Source organism: Canis lupus, chromosome 34, assembly GCF_003254725.2.
Source record: "Canis lupus dingo isolate Sandy chromosome 34, ASM325472v2, whole genome shotgun sequence".
In the NCBI taxonomy this organism is placed as follows: domain Eukaryota; kingdom Metazoa; phylum Chordata; class Mammalia; order Carnivora; family Canidae; genus Canis; species Canis lupus.
In genome coordinates, this window is record NC_064276.1 from 12,598,859 (window position 1) to 12,624,949 (window position 26,091).

The 26,091-nt window shown below is 36.4% G+C and overlaps 1 protein-coding gene across 1 annotated transcript in view; it reads left to right on the top strand.

Moving 5' to 3' along the window:
• The first annotated feature begins 627 nt into the window (after positions 1-627).
• Positions 628-26,091, top strand: part of PIK3CA (phosphatidylinositol-4,5-bisphosphate 3-kinase catalytic subunit alpha) — an 80,186-nt gene continuing 54,722 nt past the window's right edge. The window contains exon 1 of the mRNA XM_025451160.3: positions 628-764. The gene's annotated coding sequence lies outside the window, so the exon portion shown is untranslated. The remainder of the gene's footprint in view (positions 765-26,091) is intronic.

Here is a 26,091-nt window from a genome sequence, read left to right on the forward strand (position 1 = left end):
TCGATCCCAATATGCCCCTATGTCTACCCTAGCCTGCTTAGTGCCCGCCGAAGCAGACACATAAACACACAGGCGGTCCTAGGATGACACAACATTCTCACTGCTGCAAAAGCAGGAGCACAAACACACGCGATCCTCCACCGCCCGGACTTCGGGCGGAAAAGCGAGGCGCAGGCGCACTGGCGCACTGTTACCCGAGTGCCCACTTGCCCCTCCCACTCTCGGCAATTTCACTTCCTGTCCTCTGCGCATCTGCTTCCGGGGTATTGTAGGCTCGGCCCCTCCTCAGCTCTTACCCTCCTCTGCCGGAGGAGGGGGGGAGCCGAGGGGGTGGGGAAGAGTTCGTTGTTTGTTTACACGATGTGAGCGGAAAAAGAGACCAATAAAGTTTATTCTGGAAACAAAAGGAAAAAAAAAACAGGGTGACAGAGAAAGGAGACGGGGGCGGGGGCGTGTGGCGGGGGCTAGAAAGGAGAGGGAGCTAGAAGGAGAAAGCGGCAGTTCCGGTGCCGCCGCTGCGGCCGCTGAGGTCTTGGGCTGCTGCTGCCGCGGCCGCCGGGGCTGGGGCCGCCGGCGAGGCAGGGCTCGGGCCCGGCCGGGCAGCTCCGGAGCGGCGGGGGAGAGGGGCCGGGAGGCGGGGGCCGCGCCGCCCGCTCTCCTCTCCCTCGGCGCCGCCGCCGCCGCCGCCGCCGCCGCCGCCGCAGCCGCCCGCGGGGCTGGGACCCGATGTGGTTAGAGCCGCGGAGCCTGGAGCAGCCCCGAGCGTGAGTACAGCGCCGAGCGGCCGGGAGCGGGCGCGGCGGGGCTGCGGACCGGGTGGGTGTGGGGGCCTCCCCGGCGCGCCCGCGGTGTTGGGCGGGGGCCACCCTCGGGTCGTCTCCCGGCGTCGGCCCGCCGCGGAGTTCGCCTGCGATCGCCGCTCCCTCTCCCCCGCCTGCCGCTGGCCTCACCCAGATGCAGAGGCGAGGGCTCGCCGCTTACTCTCCTTTTCCCCCTGGCCGCCGCCACGCTTCGGGTTTCCTTCCTTTTCTCATTTTTTTGGGGATGGGGCGGTCTGGAATCCGAGGAAGTGCACCCAGGGCCGCCGCCCCGGTCGCGGTATCTCGGCCCCCCGCGCCCTTGCACGCCCCCCGGGCCCGCGGGGAGCCGGGCTGCCGCGGGCGGCGCGGCACGAGGGACCCCGGTGGAGCCGCGAGCTGCTCGGGAGGGGCTGTCATGCCCCGGGACTCGGCCCCGCCAGCCGGGCGACCCTACCCTGCCTTTGCCTCACGCTGAGTTTAAATCGCCCGGCTGGGGCAGGGAAGGAAAACCGCTCCCCCCACCCCGCGGTTCTCCTCCCACCCTTCCTCTCGAGCTTGTTTTTTTTTTTTTTTTTTTTTTTTTTTTTTTTGCTTTTAACCGAGACAATCGGACGTATTGGATCTTTCATTCATAGACCTGAGTGAGACGTTGTCTGGTGATTTGTGTCTTTACTAAGTCTATTATGCGATGCCTTTTTCCTCGCTCCTAAGTGGTTCAGAAAGGTAGGGTACGCCCAGGATCGGACTGTGTAAACACCAGCCGTTCAGCCTGTGTTTTGACCGCGGCTTGAGGGGGGTTTATTTTAGGATGCTAAAGGAAGAGCGGTGATGGTGGCTAGTTCCCAGACTCGGGAATCGAAAGCTGTTTTCTTAGATGTCAGTAACTGGGGGACTGTTTACGTAGTTGCATGAAGGGGTAAGGGAGCGCAACAAGAGGGGGCTTTGTAGAGGACAGCCCGTATAGTCTTTAATGAATTAGAGTTGTGATTTCGTTTTAGAAAAGCTTCCTCATTCCAGCGCCTTTGTGCACGCGTGGGACATGGGTTTGCGAGATGATATTTTGAATCCAGTTTGTGAGGTCTGGGATAACCCCTCGAAAACTTGGGTAGATAGACGAGTAAGCCAAGTCGGGTGATTTCAGTGGCCACATTTGAACCACTGCAGACAGTATTGGTCGCATGTTTTCCTCCTTAGAAAATAGATTCTCAAGCGTATTTGCTTTCAAATTTGCTTTTATACAGGCTTGTGTGATGGGGTTGAGAAACGACCTGACAAATACTTAAGATACCATGTTGCTAGTTTAGTTTGGATAAATCAGAATACTCTCTGTCTCTGTTAAGAGGCCCTCAAAGCAACTGCAGTGTAAGAGTTTGTTACTACGTGTATTCAAGTTTTAAGATTTTTTTTTTAAACTAAAGTGTTGAATTCTGGTTGACAGCATAGATTTTTAGCTAAACATCACATATTATGGAAATTTTTGATTATCAGATTAACTGTTCTGCAGTGTCATCAACCAAAATTATCTGAAGAGGGCCCTGTGTGTGTGTGTGTGTGTGTGTGTGTGTGTGTGTGCGCGCGCGCGCGCGCTTGTTTTTTTTTTTTTTTTTTTTTAAGTTTTCTCATGTGGTGTTTTGGGATAAAATTAAATAAAATGTCATCCATAACTTTTTTCAAAAGTTTCTTGTGCATTTTCCATCTCTGTAAAATGGAATGCTTTTCTTTGCAAAATAAGTAATTGAAAGAAATGATAGCACATCATAATAGTAATACCTCCATGGACAAAATAGAAAGCAAATGAATATTAATATTCTGTTGACTGTGAGTATAAAGTTTGAAGGCATTTCTGTCAGTTTTAGTTGGAGAATTAAAAATGAGCCACATGTAAATGCAGAACAGTGTTTTTATATAATTAAAGTTTTTAAGTTTTAAGTAAATTGGATTTAGTATGAAAGAGATGTCGCTCCGTACAGCACTGTACTTGAACTGAAAGATTACTGCATCAGTGTGTGTATTCTCATGGGGCTGGACATATGTAAAAGGGAGACTAAAAGAACAGTGACTGCCTGGCTCTGTGTATGGAACAGTCCTTCTGGAGGCAGAGCTTCCTTCCTCTCAGGATAAGATCCTCTCCATCTCAAATAAGTATTCCCTAAAAAACAACAACAACAAAAACCAACCACCTACATTTATAAATGAAATACTTGTATAAGAAGGTAGATCATAATAATGTTTTTCCTAAAACAGTTTACTTTGTGTGTAGCTTTCTTGTTTGGAGCCCTTTACTGAACAGAGTTTTAACATTTGTTGTTACCATTAAAGGGCATTTGCTCTGTTGATCTGTTTATTTGAAAAGAGCTAACTTAATCCCAGTTGATCTCTTTAGCAACTGGAGTAGCATTAAAAGGATCAGTTCTCTATTTTATTATTTTAATATCTTGAATTCTAGGGTAGGTGTGATTCTTTAAGTAAAATGTGTTCCTTAAGCATCATAAAGATTTCGTCTTTGATAAAAATATGTATGATCTTTAAAATTGCGCAGTTTTAGCTACATAAATCATGGAATATTGTGGTTTATATTCATTAGCACAGTTATCAAGCTGTTTTCTTAAGTGCGGTCTTGAATTACAGCAATCCTGTAGCCAGGCAGTATTACTATCTCCGAGAAATGACATTTTAATCTAAGGTCATACAGGCATCAGGTGACAGACTCATTGACAAAACCAGTGTTTTCTGATTCCTTTCAGTATATCAAGCTACCTCTAACCTGCTTCATCCTGCTTTTTAATAGATAAAGAAACTAAGGCCTGGAGAAGTTAATTACTTAAGATCACCTTTTCCTTTATTTCCAATAATAAGTATATGTTTTTAATTCCCTATATAGCTTGAACAGTAGTTTTCAATACAGGCTACATATTAGAATCATCTAGTTATCTTTTTAAAAGTACCAGGACCAGGACACATGGGTGGTTCAGTGGTTGAGCGTCTGCCTTTGGCTCAGGTCATGATCCCGGGGTCCTCAGGTTCCCCACAGGGAGCCTGCTTCTCCCTCTGCCTATGTCTCTGCTTCTTTCTGTGTGTCTCTCATGAATAAATACATAAAAATCTTAAAAAAAAAAAAAAAAAAAAAAAAAAAAGAAGTACCAGGACCAGAGATTGTGATTTAATTGGTCTGAGATGGGGCCCAGACATCTGTGATTTCTTCATTTGTTTTAAAGTTCCTCAGGTAATAGTAATAGACAAGATTATAAAGCCCTTTCTTTCAAGGACATGCATGGTTTGGTCCTTGCTTGTCTCTCTAGATTCATTTCTCCTCCCACAGCTTCTTTGGCCTTTCCCTGATCTCTTGTGCAAATGCTCTTCCTGAAATATTTGCACTCTCTATACCTCTTCCTTAACTCACTGACTCCTACTCGTCTTTCACATCACCTCCTTCAAAAAGTCTAGTCTGGGTAGGTATCACTACTTCCTGTTCCCATAGCATCTTGTATTCCCACTGTCATAGCATTGACTCACTGCATTATAATTGCCTATTTGTCTGTATCCTCCACCAGGATATAAATTCCATGAGAAGGATAGGGAATCTTTCTATTTTATATATAGTTGTATTCTTCTTATTGGCAAGAACAGTAGCCAGTACATAATAGGCCTTATTAACTGAATAAATAAGTATATTGGCAAAAGATTTCTTTACAACATGTAATAATTTACAAACACCAATCAAGTTTTTATTTCTGCCAAATACATTTAATATCTTTGGTCACTAAAAAATGTATATCCCTGAAGTTGCCACACATATAATTTCATTTGGAGACAGTCAAGACATTATAAATTATGTATAAATTATACCAAGCATGACTCAACCCCAAAGACACACACACAAGCAAAAATAAGGATTATTATGCACAGAACTGCACTGGAAATCAGGAGACTTGAATTCAAATATCAGTTTCACCACAAACATTGCATCCTTGGGCAAGTCTCAGTCTTTTCTGGGCCTCTGTTTCCTCATCTGTAACACAGAGAGATTGTACCAGGTGTTCTGCATGGTACCCATGTAGCCTTAAATCTTATGAGTAATAATACAGCTTTGGAATCTGAAGCGCCTTGGTTGAGTACTTGGCTCTTTCAGTTACTGACAGGATTACTTTGGATTGATTTCCTAATCTGCATAATGGGAGTAATTACTATTCAATAGACTCTTGTTGAAATTTTGAATGAAATCTAGATTTAAGAGAGTTTTTGTCCTTGTATCAGGCACTTAATAAATGTTCATTTCCTTTCCCCCTAGGAGGTGTTAGATCTCGTGAGTGGACTTAGATAACAGAAAAACATAGTTTATATAATCCTATTTTCCACTTTGCTAACTGCTAGCACTACAGATGTGACTAGGGACCAAAATCACTGTGACTTTTAGTTTCATTTTCTTAGAATCCCATTGCACTGTCAGACACCCAGGTGTTAGCCTGTTTGGGAAGTAATTGTGCCTAGGAGTTTCAACCATGACACGATATCGATATACCTATAATACATAATATGAAGGAGGAAAGAATCTGGTGACCTTACAGCATCTCCAAAGACAAGTGATATCAGACTTGACCATTCCAAAAGAAGAGGACAAATTAAAACTATAGGTGATTTATAAAAGAAGACTCAAAATTTTGATAAAACCTCAGTTCACCAAAGCTTAAAATTCAGCGATCATTATTTAGTAATTTCTGGGAGATACAGAAAATATACCTCTGGTGAGGACCAAATTCAAAAGGTAAGATTGTTCTTGATGTCAGATTAGCAATTTCAGATATCAACAGACTGAAATTATTGATATTTTTCTTTATTTGGGAGCCATGTGTTTAAATATATAGTTAGCCTTTATTTGGTAGTAGAGAGTAACCTTACGTGTAGTGTAAATAGTACCTCTTTGCTAGAGTTCCTTGATACCAATCTTATTTTTATATAAACCAAATTGGTGTGCCTGAGTTTTCCCTTAAGTTTATATTTAAAGTGAATTTTACTACCAGTCATTTTGGGAAAAAAAAGTACTATAATAAAACTTAAAAACTGTGGGGAGGAGAAACTGAAATATTAGGGCATAAAAAAGAAATGTGAAGCAACACATAGTAAAATCTGAGAATTCAACTTGAAGGCTTGTGATTTCCATCACTGAAAAAGGTTATTAAATTTTAAATATATCAGTAGTGTTTTATAGCTATATGTGTCTTACTCACATTTAATCCTTTATTCTGTGAACTGATTGATCTTGGTTAAGGAACTTTTAAGTGTTCTTTCTCCCTCTTCCCAAATACATAGTTTGAGGAGTTTAAAGTTAAAGTTAAAATCTTCCAATAAAGAATTTACAAGTTTGTAATAAATTTGGTAACTTAGAGCTTTTTCAAGTTTAATATTAAGTTGAAGCTGTTTTTAAGTGTGGATTATAGAGCTCTGATCTAGAGGGCTAAGGGACTAAATTCCAGTCCCAAAATGCTACTTTGTATTTGTGTATGGGGAAGAAGAGGAAGTTTATATCAAATTTTTACCTCTTTTCCTGCATTGATAGGAATTGTATTATGTTGCTTGCTAAGTAACTCGTATAATGAGATAATTTAAGTGATCTCAAATTATATAAAATTATTAAGGAAGAATACACATACTAATCATTATTCTAAGTTTATATCTAATAAAAGAATTTCATATTTAGCTCAATAACTAAGTAGTCATTTCTTCTGTATTACTTAGTAGTTACCTTGATAGTTTATCAAAATTGTTGTCATGTAGTAGAAATTAAGTTTTAGTGACATTTGGCATATAATTGCAATTGTTATGGAGTCTTTGTATCAAAACCAGCATTAGCATTTAAAATAAAGGTGAGATTAAAAAATAGTAAGAATCCTTACAGATCATACCTATCTGGTATACTTCAGATTTTAAATATTTGTATAGTGGAAGCCAAAAAAGTCAATGTTGTGATTTGAAAAAAAGCTGCAACAGAATAGAACATCTATTCTGATCATAATTCTCTTGCCAACCTCAATACCTACTCAAGAGTTAGAAAGACAGAGTGGAGAGATGCATCTTACAAAGTACTATAGAAAGTTAAAACAATATTATGAAGATAATTTTAAGCATAAATTTTTTAGCAGGAAGAAATCATGTTCATTCTTGTTATCTTCAGCACTTAGCATAGTGCCTAAAAGTAAGTGGCCAATAAGCATTGATATTTTTGCAGCAAAATCATAATTGAGAATCAAAATATTTTTCTTATCTTTTATCAGTTTGTAGCTATATACTTTAAACTACCTGAAAAGTAGGTAAGTTGCTCTGTGCCAGTCTTAGTTGATCATTTATTGAATATAAACTTGAAGTATAGCAGAAACACTTTTCTGTAAGTTGTTAACAAGTTGCATATTTCTCTTGCTTTGGGGGATATTTTTAACAGAGGAGGTTAAGGAGAGACTGTGTGCTATGGTGAAAAGAACACTGAATTAGGAATCTAAAACCTGGGTTCTTTTTTTTTTTTTTTTTTTTTTAAGATTTTATTTATTTATTCATGAGAGACACACAGAGAGAAAGAGAGGTAGAGAGACAGGCAGAGGGAGAAGCAGGCCCCATGCAGGGAGCCTGACACGGGACTCCATCCTGGGTCTCCAGGATCACGCCCTTGGCTGAAGGCGGCGCTAAACCGCTGAGCCACCCAGGCTGCCCTAAAATCTGGGTTCTACGTTGAACTATTAACCAACTGTTTAGTTTTAAATCTTAATCTTTTGCCGCTTGTTCCTTTTACCTACACAATTTCTAATGTTCTTTACAGTTCCAAAATTCTGTGAGATTCCTAGTATTTTCAAGTCTATTTCTGATTTCAAGAAAAAGTAAGCCACTCCCTAAAAAGGGAAGGCAGTCTATGCCAGTTTGTTTTGTTTTCAGAAGCTAAAATCTTCTTATCTGCTTGTTTATAAATGTGCACATATTTGAAGGCCCTTGTATGAAAATCTGTGGCATGGACAAACTGGCATCAGAAAAGAATGGGCTAGAAAAGATTCTTTTCTTTCTGACCATCAGTGACTTTGGAAATCAAACTAACTTCAGGCATGGCCATTTTAGTTACTGGCACTCAGGCAGTTGAATGACAGGCATGGAGAGTAGGTCATCCATTGCACACCAGTTGCCAGGGTTGTGAAGGCCAGCAAACCTGTCACAGCACCCTTAATAGCCACTGGTGACCATCCTTACTTGTTAAAGACTTCTAGGAAAGTATGTTCCACAGTTTCCTTTGGTGACCCACCCCATGAGATGGTTTTCAGAAACTGTGTTCTAATTTTAGGAATATAATTCCAGAGACACAGTAAGCCTCTTTTTTCCAGATACATCCTTTTTGCGCAGATATAAGGAAAGATAACAAAAATCATCGTTCTTGATTAGAAAGCATTGGTATTTATGCCACTGATTTGTTGTTTCTATAAGTGTTCAAATTACTCACCTATGTGGTTTGAATATTTTTTAACCAGGAAACTGTCCAAAAATTTAGGGTTTTTTTTTTTTTTTGAGATTTTTTTAAAATTTATTTGAGAAAGAGAGAGAGCATGAGCAGTGGGAAGAGGGGCAGAGGGAGAAGCAGACTATCGGCTGAGAAGGGAGTCTGACGTGGGGCTCGATCTTGGGACCTCAAGATCATGACCTGAGTCCAGGGCAGATGTTTAACCGACTGAGCCATCCAGGTGCCCCTATTTAGAGTTATTTTGAGTATATACTCATTTTTAAACAAGCTAAGCATATTTCTGTGGCTTATTTTTCTTTGGGAGGTCATTTTTTTGCAAGTACTTCTCTGATGGACTTATTGCAGGCCTAGACCTAAAAGTACTATTGCATTTAGAAACAATTGACTGCTTCTAGCATAAAAGTGAGTGGACTGTGTGTGTGTGTTTTCCTTAGGAGATTAACTTCTTGGAAAGAGCAAAAATCTTGAAGTTTTTTTGCTAAATAAGCTACTATTCTATGAATATGAATTTATAGAGTACATCATCAAGTATAAAGCATCACTAAATCACTAACGGGAAAAATTGTGTGTGGGGAGGAGTCTGAAATTAGGACTACTAACGTCCAATCTGAAATCAAACCATACTTGACAGTAGGGAAAGGAAAAACTGTGTTTTATACTTCACTTTTTAAATTTATAAATATTAATAGTAATATCATTTTGAAGTTGTTGTCCATTTGAATTATTTCCTTAAAATCTAATGGCTATTATTATTTGCTTTTGAGACTCCCATAGGCAGCATCTTAATGTATTTATGAAAGAGATATTCTTTTTCTCTATATGGGAGTTGTAAAGGTTGAACATGACTTTTTCAAAGCAGCTTCTGTACTTGTCTTTATAATAGTAAGTACTCAAAGTACTTTGGAATATTAGTAATTTTATAGTGTGGAGACTGATTGTTTTCTCTTCACTAGAAATGGCCAACTTTCAGTTCTCTTAGTGATATTATGGGGCTCCAGATTTCTTCAAAATCACTGAATAATTTTGACTAATTCTGTACAATAAAAAGCAACCTTTTTTATAGCCATGTTATATTCACGGCACTACTAATGTATAGCTAAATGTATCTACTAATGTACAACTACTAAAGAGCATTGCTAAATATATCATGCTATGGTCTTCTTTGTTGAGTATAAATATCATGCATATAAATTAGTATATTTCTCCTACAAATTTTTTTTTAGCAACTAAAATGAAGGTAAGTTATTTGACAGTAGGACAGAATATTTGAAGTTAGTACAGTCTTAAAATAAGCCAAGAAGTGTGCTTAGCTTGTTGAAAAATACAGTCAGTGTACTTAGGCGTCTTTAATTTTCTTTCTCCAAAATATACGTCATAATGGCTAAGAGCATGTGCTCTGGAGCCAGACTATTGAGATTAGTAGTTTTGTAGCTTAGGGCAAGTTATTTAACCTGTCTGGGTTAAACACTCTCCGGGTTAATAGACATTTCCTTGTTTGTAAAAGAAGGATGATAACAGTACCTACATCATAATATTGTAATGAGGATTAAATGACTAATACATTAAAGCATTTAGAACAGTGCTTAGCATGTAGTAAGCACTCAACTCCAGGACACCTGGGTGGCTCAGTGGTTGAGCGTCTACCTTCGACTCAGGGCGTGATCCCAGAGTCCCAGGATCCAGTTTGCATCAGGCTCCCCACAGGGAGCCTGCTTCTCCTTCTGCCTATGTTTCTGCCTCTCTCTCTGTGTCTTTCATGAATAAATAAATGAAATCTTAAAAAAAAATTAGGCTCCTTGAGAGCACAAACTGCGTCATATTCATCAATTTATTTGGGGGCTTTAACATTATGTAGTGAATTGAATTTTGTCCATTCTGAGGGTTTACTAATGGATCCAGTCTCTGGACAGTGAACAATAAGATTGCCTTCTAACAAGTTTCTTGATTACTGCTTGCTTTTTGTTCTGTTATAACTTTTAAAATTTCTTTCTAGCTCTAGGAAACTGAATTCTGTTTCATACCTACTCCTAAGAGAGGTTAGCATATGGAGATTTAGCTTGATAGAAATGAGAGATTGATGGATGGAAGATACTAGGTAAATGGATGTACATTTTTCATGTCTAATCTGATCTTCCTTGGATCGATTTTTCCCTGTCAATTCCTGGAATCTCAAAATCCCTGGCAGATATCTTAATATCACTCGGCCATTGAAGCAATACTTGTTTCAAGCTACTAGGCATTTCTTTTCCCTGTCCTCCATGTGCTAAAGACTATGGTTGTGTCATATTGTTGCATAATCCCTGTATTACATGGCTTTTATAGAATTCTCATGTCATGTTTTAAAGCTGCTTATATCTCACACATTATACTTGTTATGAAGCCTTTATTAAATACCATATTTACTCTTTTGTATATCATTTTGTTGCCCAGTTTACACTCATTGGACGTTGTGTAAAACTTACAAGTCATTTATGTGAAAATAAGGAAAGCAACCATGCATTCTGATTTTTCAGTGAGTTATCTCTAATTCTTTGCTTTTTTTTTTTTTTTTAAGATTTTATTTATTCATGAGAGACAGAGAGAGGCAGAGACATAGGCAGAGGGAGAAGCAGGCTCCATGCAGGGAGCCCGATGTGGAACTCGATCCCTGGTCTCTAGGATGACACCCTGAGCCAAAGGCAGATGCCCAACCACTGAGCCTTTAATTACTAACTTACCTACACAGCATCATTGATACAAATATTTGTGGTATCATCTTGTTGGCACCTTACATAAATGAGACTGTTAGTTCATATTTAAGTGTTTGGTAAATATTTATGTTTATCTTTTCTCACCTCCTACTTGTTAGCCATTTAGCCTGCTCTTGATGGTCACACACCATAACTTATTCTTCTCAAGTTGGTGATCCCATCACCTGTATCTCTCATATACCAATTGATAGTAACAATAAAATCTATATACTTTTTAAAACTATAATATATCATTATTATTAATTTATATGGATATTTCTTTAGAAAGGATCTATAATTTTAGGACAGTTATGCAAAATTTTCATTATTACTTTTAAAGAATTGAGCATACTTCTAAACATTTTTTTATCCATGTGAAACTATATAGAATTTCATTTCTTTAAGGGGGTGGTATGTGCAGTGAAAAGAAACAAAAACTAAACAAAACATGACAATGGACTGTTCTAGTACTGACCAAGAGTTTATTGCCTTAGTATCTGGTTGCGATTAACCTAGGCATTGAAGTTAAGAATTAACTACTTATTTTAAAATGGCATCATGGAGAGTTATAGCTAACAACCTGTGTGAGAAAAATTTCCTTGATTTTTCTAAATGTACACATAAGTATGTATACTTTGAGTTACCTCAAACCCAAACTTTAATATCATGAATCTGGGAAAGAGGAATATTATGGACTTTGTAAATGTTATCTCCTTTAGTCCTCACAGTAGCAGTTCACACATTAGGAAACTAAAGTTCCACGTCTAATCAGTACAGTGGAGTCTCATCACAATTTACGTGAATTCAGGTATATATACCCAGCCAAAAGTAAAATCATGACAAAAGTAATCATTTAAGTATTGCGGTCACATCTCACTACTGAGCTTTTGTTTCAAAATAGACATGATATTAAAGATGTGAATCTCTATCACCTCAATTGATCTCATTGTGTAGGCATGAACAACTCAAAGTGTTGAGTGTGATTCTGTTAGTCAATCATATATAATGTTCATACAGCATAGCTTCTAATGCCAAACCTGTAGTGCTTAACCAAAGAAACAACAATTTTTTCCAGTGCTGGAAGAGAACTGGTGTTTCAGACTAGCTGAGCAATTGTGTTGATTTCCAAAGTGGCCTGCAGATATGGCCACAAGAAACCACCGTCTCTACATGTGCATCCTCTCTGAAACATACATGTACATGCGTAAACCCACACCCTTTTAAATATATATTTTATGTATTGCACATAAAATTTTATTGTGTGTTCTAGATTGCTGTAAGTGTATCTTTATGCAAAATTTTTCTATACAAGGTGTTATACGAAAAATGTGTACATTGTGTTGTTTATGGATGATCTAAGAGATTTTTCAAGGAAAATGTCTACACACCCACAGACTGTGTGTTGTTTGCCACTATATACCCAGGGTGTCGCACATTGCTAAGCACAAAGTTTATTGCATCACAGGGGAAAAAATGTTTAATACTTAACTACTTATTTTTAAAATATAAATATATATGCAGTGATCATATTTTCGCAGCTCAGATTAAGAAGCCTTTGAAAAATTTGCTTCATACCCCAGATGAATTAGTTTTAAGTCATTTTAGAACAGTATGGAAATAGAATATTGGAAATTACAGCTATCTCACAACATCTGGTCCTGATATAATTACTGGACTTAGCATTACTTATGTTTCTTTCCTTTGTCCCATCTCTTCTTTTATATGTATATGGATGGATTTGCTAAAGGGAACTCAACCATACTATGCAGAATTTATTTTATGAAAACTTGGATTAGATTCGCTAACTCTTGCAACTAGAGAAATGAAAAAACTAGGATAGGACATTTAAATAAGGTGACAGATCTACATATTACTCTTACCTCCCTATGTAATATTCATTCCCTTTGTACAAACACCCACTTTTTAAATATCCTATCTAATCTGTGCAGGGAGGTAGAACTTCCCCCTAGAGTTTCCCTGTGCCAGTCTTTCTAGCTAGCCTAGAAAAGAAAGACTACTGGGCCAAGAAGACATGATCTCTCTCACACTGGGAGAGAAGAAAGAATTGGCTCAGTGAAATGGGACATTTGGTTATAATTCCAGATCAGAATAAAAATATCTAACCTGCCTGCTAACCACGTGACACTGAAGAAGCCACTTAGGTTTTATGAGCCCGAAAAGATCACTAGATGGCTAGTAACTAAAAGAGATATTTCCAGGATGCTGTGTTCCAGAAATGAGCTTGTGCAAACTTTAAGAATGTAGGACTCAAATAGCAGCTGTGAATAAAATAGAAATAATAATAATTCAGTAGTACATTAAGTCTGCTTTATGATTATCAAGTATCTAAGAATACAAAGATGGCTAAATATGAAATTTTATAATGCATAGGTCAATGCATCTGATAAGGAAAATAAACATATCAGCAAACATGGAAAAGACATTAATAATTTCCTTTTATCAATTTAAAAGCCAGGAATGAAGAAAAATTTCCTTAACAAAACATATCAAACTAAAAGCTAAAATAATAATTGACAGTGAAATGCTAGAGAAACAATGACTATTAGAAACTCAGAAACCCATTATCACTACATTATTATATAACATTCTTCAGGAAGTTCTGACCAATATAGTTAAGACATGAATTAGAACCAAGAGGAATAAATATGAAAAAAAACTGCATAATCCCATTTTTGGTATGGTATGATTGCATTCCTGGGAAAACCAAGAATCAACTGAGAAGTTTATTAGAACTAGTAAGAATGTAGAGTAGGTAGATTTAAGACAAATACTTTAAATTCAGTAGTTTGGGGATGCCTGGGTGGCTCAGTGGTTGAGCGCCTGCTTTCGGCTCAGGGTATGATCCTGGGGTCCTGGATCGAGTCCCGCAACAGGCTTCCTGCATGGAGCCTGCTTCTCCTTCTGTCTATGTCTCTGCCTCTCCCTCTATATCTCCCACTAATAAATAAATCTTTAAAAATAAAATAAATTTAGTAGTTTGCCTTTATAACAGAAGTAGTTATTTAGAAAATATGGTAGAAAAATCATAACAATGATGATGGAAAATAAAAAATTATGTTAATAAGAAATGTGGGAGTCATTTCCATGTAAGGAAACCTGAAAACTGAAAAATTCTGGGATAAAGGCAGGGTAGGGTAGGGAGGGTGGTACAGGGGGAAGAATATCATGTGCCTGCGTGGAAAGTCCCAGCTATTACAAATATCCATTTTTCTCAAGTTAACTTACAGGTTTATCATAATTCTGATTTTTAAAAAATGTGTTTGAGGAATTAACAAGATAATTCTTAGTTTTGTCCAAGAGGCTTAAACAGGTAAAGAGAAAAAAGTGAAAAACCAAGAAGAGTGACAAAGAGCTAACCACTATAACCCTATTAGATATCAAAACATACTATAAAACCATAATAAATGAAAGAGTTGGATACTGGCATAGCATTGATAGTAAAATTGATAAAAGGGAATCGAGATCCCAAAAATAGATATTCTAAATATAATGAAGGAATCCTTGGAAACCAGTAGAAAAGGGAAGATAGTGCGTTTTTTTTGTTTTTTTTTGTTTTGTTTTGTTTTTTTTGTTTTTTGGAGAGTATTAAATAGTATTCAAAATAAATTTGAATTTTTATTTAATCTTATATACCAAAATAAATTCCAGGTAAATTGAGGAGTTAAATGAAATAGAGTAAATATCCTTATGCTAGTCTCATTTACGAAAGATATTTATGTGGATGGGGAAATACCATCCAAACTTTAAAGAACTGGAAGGACTCATGAAGGACTCATACATTTGACTCAGAACATTGACATTTATTCTGTCCTTTTCTCCCACCCCCAATCTCCCCAGTTCTAATGAACAAATTAAAGATATGGAGAGCAGGATTAGAAATGTGCAAATATGTAACAGACAGATGTTTATCTCTATGTATTTGGATCAAAGCATTTTATTGGTGGGCTTCATGGAAGGGTTAAAGGGCTGGGAGTCCATTGAGATTCAACGCCCTTGGCCCAGCCAGGATCTCCCCAACTTCACAGTTACAGAAAGTCAAATGTTTATCTTTAAATTTTGAAGTATTTCTGCAAATGCTTTCAAAAGTACCAAATTCAATGAATGAGTAAAGAACTTGAGAAAACAGGTTTATTTTCTAAAGTGAAAATAAAAGCAAATGGGAAAATGTTTCTCCCTGACAGATCATCAAAAAAAGTGAAACTTTAAGATGCAGTGATATATTTTTACTTTTTGAGTTAGCAAGAAATGGTTTTGCTGCTGATGAAAGTGCCATGAAATGGGCTTGTTCATATATTTCTATTGGCAGTCTAAACTGATTGAACTGATTGCTGAATTAGGTCAGCAGTTTTTGTGCCTTTAAAATTAACATTTTGATGCCATAATTTCATTTGCTGTATTATATATGGAAATTTTAAAACAGCTTAAGTATTCTGTAAGTAAACCACTATATATATCTCCCATAGAAATAGGTGGTCATACAACAAACACTATTGTTTATGAAGAATTTACAATAATTTGAGGAAATGTTTTTGAAGTGAAAAAGCAACATAAAAATCATTATACTGTATGAGCACAACTATATAAACCAAAGAAATAAACTAAAATATTCATAGAAAAAAAAAGCCATAAGAGAGAACATCTCAAAAAATGGTAATAATGGTTAAGTCAGATGCGTTTTTTCACTGGTTTGTTTTCTTTATTCATCTGTACACCATTGCATTTTAAGTAGGTACAGAGCACAGTCTTATTAGATCTTAATAGACACTTCAGTCAATATTTAAGTGAATGAATTTCTACAGTAAGCATGAATTACTTTTACATTGAAAGAAATATGAATACAATCCACATCTAAGTTAAGAGAAGGAGAAGTGTGGGAAGTGCCCTAGAAAGGAACGTGATTAATAATATCTTACACTTAGATTTCCAGTTTTCACAGTTCTATCTTATAAGATCCTTTTCTGTTAATAATATCATTACTTGCTAAGTTAAGAATTTCTGTAACCTTTACTATATCCTACTTGACCTACCAAATTCAACCAATCACTAAGTCTTAGGTATTTCTTTTTGGAAATGTCTTTTGATTTCATTTTCACCTTTTCTCATAGTCACTGCCTTATTTTAGTTCTTTCCTACCCTGACTAGTCTCTCCACTTTTCTCTCTTTTACTTTCCATGCTGCTGCCAACATTACCAGACATGTAAATAACTAGCAGAATTTCATGAATGTGCTATAATAAATAGATTCTGTGGAAGAGAACAGGGGAGAGATTGACACTGCTTCCACACTGTTGCCAAAATATCACTCATCCTAAAATACAAAATTGATCTGCTTAAAGCTCAGTAACTCCTTGTGGCCTACATTTTGCTTCTCAAGCTTTGAGTATGTAAGAATCATCAGGGGAAATTTGTTACAATGTAAATTATCCCCCCAAATGTAAATTACTCAGACTCTAGAAAATCATATTCAGTGCATCTACAGGCCTGGGAACATGCATTTTTAACAAGGCTTCCTACTCTTGGTCCTGTACATATGATCCCAGGATGAGATTTTAAGGAACGGTAACCTTGGAATATCATTACTTTACTATCATTCTCATAATTTGGCACCAGCCTACTTTTCTTTTTCTTTTTTTTTTTTTTCAGCCTACTTTTCTATATGGAGTTTCTGTACTTTCCCTCACTGAACACCTTGTAATCTAGCCATTGTGAACTCCCTCAAACTAACCTAGGCCTTTCTGGACCTCTGTGCTCATCATGCGTGTTCTGTTTCTGCTGCTCCTACCCAATAACTTGTTGACCTGACACACTATCTTGAGCTTCTGTATTAAGTATTCCTGGAGTCACTCTTCAAGACCAAAGTCAATCCCTCCCTCCTCTGTTTTCTGTAGCCTCTGCTTATACAGCACATACATATGCACTAATTTTGTTTACTTCTTTACACATCTGTCTTCCTCAGTAGGTTATAAGCCTTTTGAGGTCAGGGATTTATTTATCTTGTACCCCTAGCATAAGCCTGGCCCATAATAATCGCTTAACAAATGTGTGTCATATAATTAACAGTCCAATAAAGAAGACTGGAAATGAGTGATTAGTCCCATTTTTCAGTAAGGAAAAGAAGGTCTTAAGAAGTTACATATTTGCTTACAGTTACCCAACTTGTGAGTATAGACTTGAGATTCACACACCCAAGATTCACACACGTGGCTTCTTTTCTGGTTTTGGTCCTCACAGGTAGACTGTCACAGTAAAATTACACACAAACACACCTTTTTAAGCATCTCACTTATCAGTTGATCATGTTTGGGGCGGAAGGTGTTTCATAAACTTTCTCATCACATTCAGTCTTTGTAAAATAAAACCTATTCCTCCAGAGCAAGAACGGATTACTAGATATTAAACTGTTTGTCTCTCAGTTTCACATCCAACCTCCTATGCTCTACTTTGTGATGCTTATTTGTATGCCTTGCAGAAACGTGTTCTGCATATTATAAAAAAAAAACAACAAAACAAAACCATATTATAGTACCTAATGGGTTTCCACAAATGCTGCTTTAATTAAATTCAGCTGACATTTACATATGTAACATTTTATCCTGCAACAACAAAGACAAAAAGCTATGTATGTATTAAATATTCAAGTAGGTTTCCATCATATTTTTTAAAGCTCCATTTTCATAGTTTAAATGTGTTTAGCCTGACTATAGACTAAGACTTAAGACTTCAGTCTTAAGGTGTTGATGGAAATCAACCACCAGCTGCAAAGTTCAGATCCAGTATGCCATAGAATACATGTAGCTATGGCTTGAACCAAATGTTAGCAATGAAATATTTAGTAGCAACTGTTCTTTTAAAAGAAACATTTTAGATAATTAGAGTCATCTTGTAATACCCTTATACCCAGCTGTCAGCTTTTTACTTTTTCTGCCAATATTTCTGGAACTGAAATCAAGAAAATGGAAATTAGGGTACCATACTTTGAAATACATTAAACACTTGAAAAACTGTTATATCTTATAAAGATTTCCAAATAGAGTTCCTCAGTTAGTGTCGCAAAGATATTTATAAAAAGCAAATATCTATAATAACACCAATATTAAGCTGAAATATATGCATTGGTAAATAAGAGGAGCATTTGAGAATTTGAAGAATTTGCCTCTATGAACAGCCAGTGAACTTGAAGACTATTAAAGTAAATTTGAGAATTTTAATTTCATTTTGAAATATTGTTTCTTAATTTTGTTACCATGTTTAATCAGCATCTCACTATCCTTCCATTCTCCCTTTTTAGCTTTTGTCATCTTTCTACTTTCAACATACTCAAATCTCCATTTTCTGTCACATCAACTTTCAGTAATAGTCCTGATTCCCCACGATGTTAGACAATGATAATATTACTCCCGTTTTCCTTTCAAGTCTTCTACCCTTTCACCATAAATTATGTGATTTTTACATTGTCAAGTAATGGTAACGCTGATATTTGATACTGTAACCATACTGAAACCTGCTTATGTTTTGACTATAGGTAGATTTTAATAGTTGAAACTAAAAAAAAAAAAAAAAAAAAAAAATAGTTGAAACTGATACTATTTACATTAATATGATTATGTAAAATGTTTCATTCCACAACTAAATAGAACGATAGGATTAGATTTCTTTCTCTGTGTTCAACATCATGAACCATGCAAAGAATATTTTTAGCATTTCAGTCACATGGTTCCTCTTTTCATACACTTTACAAATTGCTCAAATTGTGCTGTTTCATATTTTGAGCATGATTTTATTGTATATTTGAGGGTTTTGTTTTGTTTTGTTTTGTTTTTCCTAAAGTCCTCAATTCCTTTTATCTGTTGCTCAGAGCCAGTTGTGTTCTTTGTCCTGAATATTTTTTACTTGGGCTATACAGAGTTCATCTACTAGCTTGGGTTTATTACTTCTTACACTTGATAAAACTTTACTCTAGGATTGCTTTTTCTTGTTATTTATGCTGTTTGGCCACTGGGTCAGTTCTACCATGTCTAGTGTAGTAATCTTCCTCCTTCTTGACCTCCATCTTTGGTTGGGTAGAGTAATAAATCAGGTGCCTCAGAATTGGTTCATGGAAGTAAAACCCATGGAAATATCTTTATTTTTTCTTCACACATGATAACTTGCTGAGTATAGAAATCCTGATCAAATTGTTTTCCAACATATTTTAATTGCTGCATAGTTTTTCACTACTAATTATTTTTTAGTTTAATTCCAGTGTAGTTAACATACAGTATTTTATAATTTCAGGTATGCAACCTTCACTACTGTTATTATTGAGGAGAAGACTGTTGCCAGTCAGTTAATTGTTCCTTTACATATTACTGATTCTTCCCCCTATGAAAGCTTTTAGGCTTTTATCTTTTATTGTCTAGTATGGAGGGGTTTTTAAATATTTATTCTGCTCAGTTGTCTCTTTTAGTCTAAACATGTAAGCCTCTCCAGCTCAGATGCTTTTTATTTCTTTAATTTCTTTCTCCATTTTCCTCTTATTTCTTCTGGATTAACAAATATTTGGTTGGATCTCATTGATTCATCTTCTATATCTGTTTACCCCTTATTTTCAATATGCTACTTTTTACTCTGTGTTTTAGCAGGGTTTTTTTTTTTTATTTTGAAAATCCAATAGGTGAAATATATCATTTACTTTGCTTTTTATTATAAATAAAGATGAGTAATTATCATATGTTTTTTTGGTCACTTACATTTCTTTTTCTATGAACTCTGAGTTCACTTCTTTTTTTATCCATTTTTTACTGGGTCATCCTGTATATACCATAGGGATTTCTCCCATTTTCAGTTATATGAGTAGCAAGTAATTTTTACTAGTTTATCTTTTGAATTTGCCCAAGGTTTTCTCCTACATAAAGGAATTTTTTATTTTTCTGTAGTTGGATTTATTAATCTATTTATGGCATCTTGATTTCACTAAGAAAAGACTTCCTCACATATATGAGAAAAGATCATCTCATGTTTTTTTATAGTACTGCTATGTTTTTTTTTTACATTGTGATTGTTATTCTAAATAGAATTTCTTTGAATGTAAGGTGTAAATAGGGAACCCACTCTTTTTTTTTTTTTTTCGAGCGTCCAGCCAGTTGTTCCAAATGGTCTTTTCTGTATTGATTGGAAATGACATCCTTTTTATATAATACATTGTGTCTATTTTAAATATTTTGTTTTATTTATCTGACACCATGAGCTATATCTTACCATTGTAATTATTGTGCTTTTATAATATATTTTAATATCTGGTAGGACTAGGCCCTTTCTCTCCCTTCTTTTCCCTCCTCTCCTAACTCCTCCTGGGTTTTCTGCTTTTCTTTCTATTTTTCTTTTTGAACATAAGAATCAGCATAATAAATTCTACACATACAAATCATGCTAGTATTAATTTCTGTTATGTTAAATGTATAGATTATTTCAAGGAGAATTGACATCTTTATGAACTTGAGTCTTCCTATCCAAGAATATGTTTTTCTATTCCTTCAAGTCATTTATGTTACGCAACGACATTTTAAAATTAATCAGTAAAAATTAAACTTTTCTTCCCCTCCAAGTGGCTAGTTACTTCTACCGGGATTGTCTATTAAATAATACATCCTATTACCTGACATAGAGATTCTGATTTTTTTTTTTTCCTATACAAACCGCAGCAACTACTTGGTTTCATTTCTTTACTCAGTTCTGTTCCCTAGATCTGCATCAGCCAATACTATATATATAATTTTTTTAATTGAAGCTTTAATGTCTGTTAAGGCTAGTGTCCCCTCATTATTCTTTTTTCAAACATTCAATAAACTAAAAACTATTATAAAACTTCTTACACTGTATAAAAACTTTCTCTCACACAGACCTGCCTCACTTCAGGTATTAGTTATCTTAAATAAAGTATTAGCTAAGGGAGTCAGTAGTTTGTGAAAACATACACATGCACACTCCGCAGTCACATGGCATTAATGATAGAAATACCATTGGTCATTTTAACTTTAGGATATCTGTAACACACATATATAAATTCAATCACTCACACAAAAACATACTTTAGTAAAATATGAATAGAAAGCTATTCCTTGACATATTTTTTTAAAGATTTTATTTATTTATTCATAGAGACAGAGGGGGGGGGCAGAGGCACAGGCAGAGGGAGAAGCAGGCTCCATGCAGGGAGCCTGATATGGGACTCGATCCAGGGTCCCCAGGATCAAACCCCGGGCTGCAGGCAGCGCTAAACCACTGCGCCACCGGGGTTGCCCACCTTGACATATTAAATAATAAATATCCCAAACCAGAAGCTTTAGTCAGGCTTGATAATAAAAGATTCATGCTCTATTCATGTTATGAATAATAAGGAACAATCAATAACTTCTCATTTGTGTTGGTGTCAATACTAATACAGTTAGACAAGGGAAAGAAAATGAGTATAATACAGGAGGAGACAAAGTATTTTATTTGCAAATTTTTGTTTCCATTTTGTATATCATTTTTGTCTCCTAAATTCCCAATCATATCCTGCCCTTCAAAAGTGTAGCCAGTGTTAATAGCATGTGATTAATTCTAGAGGGAAAAATAGAAGAGGATAAAGGAATGTATATTTACATATATTTTTAATCCATATTTTTATTTTCTTAGTATAGAATTACAGTCATTTTCAAGTCTATCATTATATTCCCCTTTTAAATTTATATTTAATTTTCATCATTAAAATAATTGCATCTTCTAGTAATGACAGCATGATAAAGTTGGGTGATTTTCCTCCATAGAAAACAGGTACAAGAATGTTAGAGTAACTATAATAATATCAGTGAAGATATATTGTAAAATAAAGAGTGATACTAGAGACACAGAAAGACATTTAATAATTATAAAAGAATGAGTGCAGCAGGAAAGTATAAAATTCTAAGTATATATGGACGTAACAGAGACGCAAAATATATGAACAAAAGGTAGTAAAACTGGAAGGAGAAATAGTCTGTTCAGCATTTAGAGTCGGAGATTTTAGTACCCTTCTCTCAACAGTTGATAGAATAAGTAGGCAGAAAACAAGATAAAGAAGACTTGAGTAAGGCAAGTTGACCTAATTGACATCTACAATAAACTACACTAAACAACACATTCAAAGTGGACTTAAAATATTTATCAAGATGAGCCATATATTGACCTATAAACTAAATATGAGAAAATTGAAATTATGCAGAAATTATTCTGCAACCACAAGGAATTAAATATCAATGCCAAAAATATCAATACAGAAAGAAATAGGGCAGCCTGGGTGTCTCGGCGGTTTAGCACTGCCTTCAGCCCAGGGCTTGATCCTGAAGACCCAGGATCATGTCCCATGTCAGGCTCCCTGCATGGGGCCTGCTTCTCCCTATGCCTGTGTCTCTGCCTCTCTCTCTCTCTGTCTCTGCCTCTCTGTCTCTCTCCGTGTCTCTCATGAATAAATAAATCTTAAAAAAAATACAGAAAGAAATAAGGAAAATCCTCAAATAGTAGAAAATAATGTATTTCTAAAGTAACCCATAGGTGAAAGAATTCACAGGAGAAATTAAAAAATACTTTAACTGAATGAAAATAATACAACATATGAAAATGTTCAGCATATAGGTAAAGCAGTCTAAGGAAGAAATTTATAGCTTTAAAGACATACTAGAAAAGAAGAAAGGCCTAAAATCAATATATAAGCTGCTGGTTTAAGAAGCTAGAAAAGAAAAAGTAAATTAAACCCAAAGTATATAAAAGAAATAATAAAGATCAGAGTAGAAATCAAGGAAATAGAACATAGAAGGAAAATCAGTGAAATGAAAAGCTGGTTCTTGGGCAGCCCTGATGGCCCAGCTGTTTGGCGCTGCCTTTGGCCCCGGGGTGCAATCCTGGGGACCCAGGATTGAGTCCCACATCAGGCTCCCTGCATGGAGCCTGCTTCTCCCTCTGCCTGTGTCTCTGCCTCTCTCTCTCTGTCTGTCATGAATGAATAAATAAAATCTTTAAAAAAAAAAAAAAAAAGAAAAGAAGAAAACCTGGTTCCTTAAAAAAGTTCAATAAAATTGATAACCGCTTTAAATAATGATCAAGGAAAAGGGAGATGCAAATTAATAAGAATGGAAAGTATCAAAGATACTATAGATACATAAAAATGTAATAAAGGAATGTCATGAACAACTTTAACCAATTTGACAACTTAGATGAAGTGGGGGAATTCCTTGAAAAATACAAACGACCAAAATGGACTCAAGAAGAACTAGAAAAGCTGGGGTGCCTGGGTGGCACAGTTGGTTAAGCATGCAGCTCTTGGTTTTGGCTCAGGTCGTGATCTGGGGTTCTGGGATACAGCCCAACATTGGACTCCTTGCTCAACATGGAGTCTGCTTGGGATTCTCTTCTATCTCTGTTCCTCTCCTTCATGCTCACTAATGCTCTCTCTCTAAAATTGATAGGTCTTTTTAGAAAGGAAGAAAAAACAGAAAATCTAAACAGACTTATATAAAGAAATTCAATTATTAATTTAAAACCTTCCAACAACAACAAAAATCCAGACCCCAAAAGCATAGCTGGTAATTCTGGCAAACAATGAAGGAATTAAAAATATGAGTCCTACCCAGATTTTCAGAAAATACAGGAGTAGAAAATGTCACCGCTCATTTTATGAGGCTAGTATTACCCAGATACCACAGCCAAATAAGGACATTTCAAGACAAAAAACTAGTAGCCGGGAATCCCTGGGTGGCTCAGTGTTTTGGCACCTGCCTTTGGCCCAGGGCGCGATCCTTGAATCCCGGGATAAAGTCCTGCGTCAGGCTCCTGGCATGGAGCTTGCTTCTCCCTCTGCCTGTGTCTCTGCCTCTCTCTCTCTCTCTCTGTGTCTATCATAAAATAAATGAATAAAATCTTTAAAAAAAAAAAAACCTAGTAGCCAATATTCCTCATGAAATAGATACCAAAAAAATCCTTAACAAAATATTAACATATTAAATCTAGCAATATGTAAAGAGGATGATACATCCAGCCACATGGGATTTATCCTAGCAATGCAAGGCTGGTTTAACTTCCAAAGTCAATTCAATGTACTATACTGCACTACTAAGATAAAGTTGAAAAAGCATATGACCATCTAAGTAGATGGGAGGAAAGTATTTGACAAAATTCAGTACAAACTCAAAAACTCTCAGGGAAATAGGAATTGAAGGCAACTTCCTTAACCTGATAAAGGATGTTTATGAAAAAAAACAATATACTGGGGTGCTTGGATGGCTCAGTCAGTTAAGTGTCTGACTGTTCATTTCATCTCACGTCATGATCATGGGGTTGTGAGATCAAGTCCCAAGTAGGACTCTGTGCCCAGTGGGCAGTCTGCTTGAGATTCTCTTTCCCCCTCTCTTTCTGCCCCTCCCTGACTCATGCATGTGCTTACTTGCTCTCTTTTCCTCTAAAATAAGTAAATTAAAAAAAAAAAATCTCCCCCTCTGCCTCCCTCCCCACTGGCTCACACACACTCTCTCTGTCTCTCTCTCTCTCTCTCTTTTTTTTTTCTCTGTCTCTTAAAATAAATAAATACTTCATGGTGAATGATTTTATGCATTTTAGCTTAAGCTCAAGACCAAGGCAAGGGTGTTTACTCTCACCACTTTTATTCACCATTACACTGGACGTCCTAGCTAGAGCTTTAAGATAAGAAAAAGAAATGGAACTGAAGATGTGAATTTATTAGCAAGGCTGTAAATACAAGATAATAAATAAGAATTAATTGTATTTCTGGATACTATAGTGCAATGAACTATCCAGAAATGAAATTTATAAAAAGCGCAATAACATTGTATAATTACTTAAAAATGAATTCAACAAAAGATATGCAAAACCTGTACACTGAAAACTAAGTATTGCTGACAGAAATTAAAGAAGACCTATATTAATTGAGAGATACACTGTGTTTTAGTCTACACATTGGAAGACTAAATGCTTTTAGGATGGCAGTTCTCATAAAATTTGATCTATAGAGCCAGTACAATCCCAATAAGAATTTTGTGAGTCTTTTTTTTTTTTTAAGATTTTATTCATTTATTTATGAAAGACACAGAGACAGAGAGGGGCAGAGACACAGGCAGAGGGAGAAGCAGGCTCCATGCAGGGAGCCCGACATGTGGGACTCAATCCCAGATCTCCAGGATCAGGCCCTGGGCTGAAGGCCGCCCTAAAACGCTGAGCCACCCAGGCTGCCCAAATCTTGTCAGTCTTCATAGAAATGTTTATAGCAGCAATGTCCACAATAGCCGAACTGTGGAAGGAGCCTCGGTGTCCATCAAAAGATGAATGGATAAAGAAGATGTGGTCTATGTATACAATGGAATATTACTCAGCCATTAGAAACGACAAATACCCACTATTTGCTTCGACATGCATGGACCTGGAGGGTATTATGCTGAGTGAAATAAGTCAATCGGAAGAGGGAAAACATTATATGGTCTTATTCATTTGGAGAATATAAAAATTAGTGAAAGGAAATAAAGAGAAAGGAGAGAAAATGAGTGAAAATATCAGTGAGGGTGACAAAACATGAGAGACACCTAACTCTGGGAAATGAACAAGGGGTAGTGGAAGGGGAAGTTGGTGGGGGGTTGAGGTGAGTGGGTGATGGGCACTTGAGAGGGGTACTTGGCGGAATGAGCACTGGGTGTTATGCAATATGTTGGCAAATTGAACTCCTAATAAAAAAAATTAAAAAAAAAAGAAATTGACAATATGATTCTAAAATTTATATGGAAATGCAGAGATATAGAGTAACAAAAAAATTTAACCACAAAAAAAATTTAACCACAAAATCTGAAGACTTAAAATATCTGATTTTTAGACTTGCTATGAAGCTACAGTAGTCAAAATGGTTCCGTTATTAGCATAAGGATAAATATATAGATGAATGGAAGAAATTTGGAGTCTAGAAATAGAACCATACTTAATAGGATAATGATTTTTTATGAAGGTGCTAATGTAATTCAAGGGGGAAAGAAAAATCTTTTCAAAAAATGGTTCTAAAA